General features: G+C 47.3%; 1 protein-coding gene across 1 annotated transcript in view; it reads right to left on the reverse strand.

The window, feature by feature from the left end:
• The window catches only part of adamtsl5 (ADAMTS like 5), a 24,520-nt gene extending 19,575 nt beyond the window's left edge, over positions 1-4,945 (reverse strand). Inside the window, exon 1 of the mRNA XM_030377455.1 lies at positions 3,958-4,945. The gene's annotated coding sequence lies outside the window, so the exon portion shown is untranslated. The remainder of the gene's footprint in view (positions 1-3,957) is intronic.
• Positions 4,946-7,133: the final 2,188 nt, after the last annotated feature.

Genomic DNA, 7,133 nt, shown 5'->3' on the forward strand with positions numbered 1-7,133 from the left:
CTGGTTTCTTAGGAACCGAGGTGCCTCTCGCCTTCTGACTCATCCCACGACATGTGTGCTCTTCTGGGAAACTCCTTCAAAACCTCATTAAATGCCTTCCGGGAACGGCTTTCGAGACAGCAACAACAGTAGCTGAGCTGAGCTACAAAGTATTTTAACGGTAAAATCTGTTTCCAAACCCGGCTTGTTTCTTCAACCTCCCAGGTTATACCCGAATTATTACATCTTAACAGGTAGATGTGTGGTCTCATTCCTTCCTTCCCTCCCCTTTGCCAACCATTCCTGTGTCGTGGATCAGTGGACCTCGGTAAATCGCTCCTCTTTCTCCATCTCCCGTCCTTCTTTGGCCCTGAGTGGGTCATCTCTCCCCTGGCCTTTCCATGTCTCACAGCTGAGCCGGTTGAGTCTAACCTATACACAGTTCTGTAACGTTTGTGTTTAACAGTTTGCATGCATCAGATCATATAAAAAACGCCGGAACTTGTCTGCGTGTTATTTGCATTCTGACGTTGGGGATAGCAGCCGCAGGAAAGGAGTGCATGGCTGATCATTGACTGGTTGGCCCCTGAACCGCAGGGGCCCTTAAGGAAGTGAGCAGGGGTCAGTGCTCCTCCTTAGGCTCTCATTAAGGCTATAGCAGGACATTAGCGAATAGCTCCGGGGCAGGGAGGGGTAAATGGCCTCACTCATTAGGTGGCTGGATGTATATTTTCCCTCCTGATCACTGTGGACGTTAGCAAAAACAAACATGTACTCCATAGATTCCACGCCAGACAGCCCTGGAAGAAAGAGGGAGAGACACCAAAGGGTTTCCAGCAGACAAAGTCCCCCTAAGGCGAGATGTGGTCGACTTTGTTGGAATTGCCAAGAAAGCCTGTTGCTAAACAATACATTATTCCCATTTAATTCTGATTTAATACGCCGACCTGAAACAAGTTCAGGCTTTAATGTGGTTTCTTCTGATTGGGATTTGTGTGATGACAACACTGCGATAATTCAGGCCCTTAAAAAAAGGGGTTTCAATCCTCCCCCCCATAGTTTCACTGTGGTCTGACAACAAGCCAGGCCTCAACTAAACCCAGTTCAAATACACAGCGAGCGCTGCCGTTCCCACCCTGAACAAATAAACATCAGCAATCTCACGTGCTTATCTCGCAATTAGACAACGGTACGATGTCTTGGCACAGACTCAAGTGCGTGTCTCAGAATGTGTTCTTTCATCTCTGGGGAGGACTGGAGTCAAGTCGACCAGACCTGAGTGTGCATCACTCTCTGCGTGAGATCAAGCCTTGGGCTCATGGGGCGGTATGTGGCTCAGGATTAACCGGAAGGTTTCTAGTTCGATCCCCGGCTTTTCCTAGCATCACGAATGGGTCAACGTTAATCAGTATTGTAAAACGCTTTGAGTGGCCCCTGGTTAGTAAAGCGGGATATAAATGCAGTCGGTTTACCAGGCCTTCAACCTTCAACATTACTATGAGCACAGTTGCGAGTGTGTCTCTGTAGTGTCTGGGCGGCTAGCCCGCCAAGGGAGGGAAAGCAATGAGTCTCCTCGACAAGCAGTAGGTCTTAACCTTTGACCTTCACTGATTTAGCCATGACCCTAGAAAAACCTGATGGTTTTAGGAGGAGCGCTGGGGAATCAATTGCCATAACCTTAAGCAGATGTCCAGAGAAAAGTGGGCGTTGCGACAGCACACCCATCACACTCTCCCACCTCCCCCCTCCTCCTCCTGCATTGACGGCGGACAATGGAAAACTGGGGTGTTTTTTGTCGGGGATCAGCGCAGGGTCGGGTCCTGTGAACCCGCGGCTTTGTGGATGCCCAGCTGTCCATTTCAAGGGGGCGCGGTTCACGACGCATACAAGCACTTAACACCTAAGTCCCGTGGTATGCATTGTGCCGTGAGGGGCTTCAAGTGACGGCAGTCAACGACTTAATGACAAGGAGGCCTCTGAGTTGCCGTTCTGTTATTTTTTTCTGTCTCTTGTCTGCGCGTCCAGAGCCAGACTCTAAGCTCCAGTGTTGTCGCCGGGCGCCGTCACTTTGCAGAACGACTCACAGGACAATCAGAGCGTATTTGGCATGTTGACATACGCCAGGGAGTACGGGATTTTATTTTTTCCAGCGCCTTTATCCAAGAATGATATTCTGACCACTATCTCATAGAAAAAATCAATACACAGTAACACTATCAGTAAGCTGGTTTCTATATCTGCCCTAGCAAGGTCTTTGAAGATCTAGGGTGCACACAGCTCGAGCTTTCTCTCTTAAATTTCTTACTCTCTCCACCTTACCCTTCCTCTGTTCACTTTTATGCTATTCTCTCTCTCTCTCTCTCTCTCTCTCTCTCTCTCTCTCTCTCTCTCTCTCTCTCTCTCTCTCTCTCCACCTTACCCTTCCTCTGTTCACTTTTATGCTATTCTCTCTCTCTCTCTCTCTCTCTCTCTCTCTCTCTCTCTCTCTCTCTCTCTCTCTCTCTCTCTCTCTCTCTCTCTCTCTCTCTCTCTCTCTCTCTCTCTCTCTCTCTCTCTCTCTCTCTCTCTCTCTCTCTCTCTCTCTCTCTCTCTCTCTCTCTCATGATGACATACTTCAGAAAGTACTGGATTGTCTTTTTCCAGCCCCTGTAACCCAGAACGGGATTCTGCCACGTTATCTCATAGAAACAATCAATCTGTATTAACACTATCGGTAATCTATCTATATCTGCTCTAGCAAGGTCTTTGCAGATCTAGGGTGCACACAGCTCAGTGCGTCCTTTATCTGATTCAACCCCACAACAGTCTCCCTCAGTAGGACGTTGATGGATTGTTTAAGGCGCTTTCTTTCAACAATTTCTCCGTCAACTGCCGAGTTACATGATGTAAGCACCAAGGAAGGAATTCAGGAATGTCTTTAAATTGAGTTCCCTCTCATAGTGACTGCCTGGTCTGTCCGTGTGCACAGAAATCCCCAGGCTAAGGATTTGCAACAGGAGCCCCGGGGAGAAACTGATGTCATTGTGTGTAACAGTTAATTGCAGGCTTTTGCAGGTGTACAAATAGGTTCAATGCCCCCCATGCAAAGGAGATTAGACGTGTATGAGGGGTTTGATGGCTCTATCCCCGACCAGCATTCCTTATCAGAGGGGTTGAGGGGAGGCTCGGCTCTCTTTGTTCTCTCCGTCTGGTGTTCCGACGCCGACGAGCGAGGCTTTAAGCACCGCAGCGTCTGACAGCCTGCTCGTTCGGTGTGGCCCGTCGGAAGTCAGTCTGTCCTCCTGATAAGGATGCCAGACGACCTGCTACCACATGTGTGGTGACGTTTAGTTCTAGACTACTCCACAAGTAAAGGCAGAGATCTTTTTTGTCCAATTTGTGATTTTGGATCGATAGATGGGCCTCTCCCCCATTGACAATAAATTCATGAATAACATCAACATCAAGACTCCAAATTAAGAGTTTTCTGTTGTGAGGATGTCATGGGATAAGAAGACCAAATGTGAGCAGGGGTAGGCCTATGTATACTCTTCACAATAAAGAGATAAAGGCCCTAACAGGATGTGTGGAATGTACTGCCAAAGGTTGAGCGCCTCCCGTAATCTCGCCGATATGAAAGGAGGATTACCTCATCCACTGGCCAGAAGTACAGTAGATTGGATCAGAAGGAAGATCAGATAGCTCAGAAGGAAAGAAAAAAAACACTGCTGCTCAGGTGACTCCGCACGCAACTGAATGGGTTCAACCGGAACACGCACCGCAGTGCACGTAGTCATAGCCAATTAAACGCATGTACAATATAAATAAGTAGGAGAAGGGAAAGATCTTTTGGACGCTCATTCTGGGGGGGCCGGGGGGGGGCGTTTCGGTGTTTCTCCCGGTGTTTCGTTTCTCAGTTCACATTACGCACGTTGAAAAACGACAGTGTGTGATAATAGGGGCTAATCTGCAAACAGAGGTGGAAAATAAAGATCCTACCTCATGAACGAGGACGACATGGTAGATCCTCGGGAGCACGGATCAGATGTGGATCCACATCTGTGGTCAGGTGCGAGTCGCGCCTTTATCACCGAGTCAACAGTTGCGACACAAATTCCATGACGAGACGCTCCAGAATATGATATTTAATATATATATAGATATCGATTTAAAGCCCAGACCACTCATGTCTTATTTATTTTCTCCCGAGAGAAAGTGTTCAGCAACTTTCTCCTAATCCATCCAAATAAGAAACATCTTTCTCTTTATTCCAGCGTCTCCTCGTCAAAGACAAAACATTGCTGTTCTCCTCATAATCAGGGTGATGATGTGAAAATCGTATTTTCTCGGAAATTCAAAATATCAAAAATATTGCAATGTCGTTTATAGGTTGTATTCTTTCACGTCCATGGATCCATAGTCCACCAAAATGTTCAGATTCCCCAAAGTCCTTGAACTGTATACTTCTCGAAAAAGCTCTCGAAAGTCTCCAAAACATGCGTTCCCAAGAGAATCCAAACAAAAGTACTCCCGGAGGAACTCCTTCACATGAAATCTTATGAGCAGGTACTCGGTTCTTCAGCAGGACATAGAGAGAGCCAGGAGCTGAAGAAACGCAATGCGTAATTACGCGCTCTATTCTAACTTGGTGTTTAAATTTTACGCAGCAAAAAAAACAACAACTCATACCACAAATTGCCCACTACTACTACTACTAGTGTATGAAATGGAGCATGTCCCTGATATGAATTGGATCCCGCACTACACCTGAGGCGGGCTGGATCCTACAGCATTCCACCCTTGGACACGCCCACTTCGATTTCGCCTTACAAATCAGAGCGCCTTCAGAGGGAGATGTGAACCCAGCTCCTCTGCAGCCAAACGGAGATCCTGAATATCGAATATGCGTTTTTTTTGTTTTTTTTGCAAGGCATTTAGGTAGATAGGCAGTCGGATGAGAGGAAATATCATTCATAACAGCAACACCCCTACCCTGTCTCCCTCAGGCCTTATCACACATCAGCACACTACTTTTATCCACCCTCTTTTAAAAATTTGCCCCAACTGATGTCCTCCCCCTTACTCCCTACCTTACCCTATCCTCCCTTCACTTATAAACCTTTTTTCACGGGCACTCTCTCTTTCTCTCTCTGTGTCTGTGTCTGTGTGTGTGTGTGTGTGTGTGTGTGTGTGTGTGTGTGTGTGTGTGTGTGTGTGTGTGTGTGTGTGTGTGTGTGTGTGTGTGTGTGTGTGTGTGTGTCTCTCTCTCTCTACCCCTCTCTCTCTACCCCTCTCTCTCTACCCCTCTCTCTCTCTACCCCTCTCTCTCTCTACCCCTCTAGACTCTAGACTCTAAGCTCCAGTGTTGTCGCCGGGCGCCGTCACTTTGCAGAACGACTCACAGGACAATCAGAGCGTATTTGGCATGTTGACATACACCAGGGAGTACGGGATTTTATTTTTTCCAGCGCCTTTATCCAAGAATGATATTCTGACCACTATCTCATAGAAACAATCAATACACAGTAACACTATCAGTAAGCTGGTTTCTATATCTGCCCTAGCAAGGTCTTTGAAGATCTAGGGTGCACACAGCTCGAGCTTTCTCTCTTGAATTTCTCACTCTCTCCACCTTACCCTTCCTCTGTTCACTTTTATGCTGTTCTCACTCTCTCTCTCTCTCTCTCTCTCTCTCTCGCTCTCTCTCTCTACCCCTCTCTCTACCTTTCTCTCTCTCTCTCTCTCTCTCTCTCTCTCTCTCTCTCTCTCTCTCTCTCTCTCTCTCTCTCTCTCTCTCTCTCTCTCTCTCTCTCTCATATCCAGTGTCTTGGACCATTTGAGTGTAGCCAACCCGCGGGAGGCAAACATCATCTCCTGCTACAAGTCAGGGCACCTATCTCTGTTAATCACTTCATACCAGCACTCCTATTTCATAAGGGAAACCTGCAATTCCCTTCTCTCTCCCCCCTCCCCCCCCCCCCCCCCCGCCCCCTTGTGAACACTTGTTACCGGCAGGTCCTGTAAGGCATCTCTCGAGTCGTCCCACACATTACACACCGTCTGAAAATGTGTCCTGTGTTCGAAATCGGAAGTCAAAGTTTGTGAATCAGCTGTTTCAAATACAATAAAAAAAAGTAGATAGTGGAAGCACTATGAGGATTTTTAGTGTGTGAATTGTGTACTTATTTTCTCAAGGTACTGAATTGTCTTTCTGAATCTTTCTGAACTCAGAAAAAGTCAAACTGTCTCCATGTGTTGGTCTAGCTTTCCTCTTCAACGATGAAGTACCTGTGACTCACTCATGATGAGGAAACACGTTGGCACACACTGGCTTACAGAGCCACCTCCGGTCTGTGAGGGAGAGAGCGAGAGCGAGAGAGAGAGAGAGAGAAAGAGAGAGAGAGAGAAAGAGAGAGAGAGTTTGTGAATGAGTGAGCGTGTGAGTGAATGAGTGAGATAGAGAGATAGAAAAGACGAGTGAGAGAGACAGAGAGAGAGTGTGTGAGTGAGTGAGAGGGATTTTTGAGTGAGAGAATGAGAGAGGAGACTGAGTGTGAGTGTGAATGAGAGAGAAAGAGGCAGAGAGGCAGAGAGGAAGAAGGAGAGAGAGAGAGAGAGAGAGAGAGAGAGAGAGAGAGAGAGAGAGAGAGAGAGAGAGAGAGAGAGAGAGAGAGAGAGAGATGTCTTTGACCCAGACACAGTGTCCTCCCATTAGTTTGTAATCTCAGGGTCAACAAACATCCATCATATCGGCCGCTGTGCTGTTTGTCCTCCACAATGGAGCATCTACTGGCTTTAACGCAGCGCAACGGAACAAATAAAACACAGAATAAATTACTTTTTATAACATGCAACAATTGTCAGTGTCTGTAGTGTAGCACAGGGGGGAGGGCCTATATAAGAATATGGACTAATGCAGCTCATGGCCCACTACACCGCCACAACATAGTGCTGTGGGAGAACCATGTCCTGAATCCTATTAGGAAGGCTTCAGGAACACGCCGAGTGCCTATATGATTACCTAAGTACTCGCTGCTTTCTATCGACGTGTCGGAGCATGCTGAGGACATTTTCCACAGTCCTGCTCCCATCAATACCGCACGCACGCAGCTAAAGGTTTAACACACAGCAGCAGCGAGCCCATCCAGACCCCGCTCATTACATCCACGAGTTGA

Source organism: Gadus morhua, chromosome 14 (genome assembly GCF_902167405.1).
Source record: "Gadus morhua chromosome 14, gadMor3.0, whole genome shotgun sequence".
Lineage (NCBI taxonomy): Eukaryota > Metazoa > Chordata > Actinopteri > Gadiformes > Gadidae > Gadus > Gadus morhua.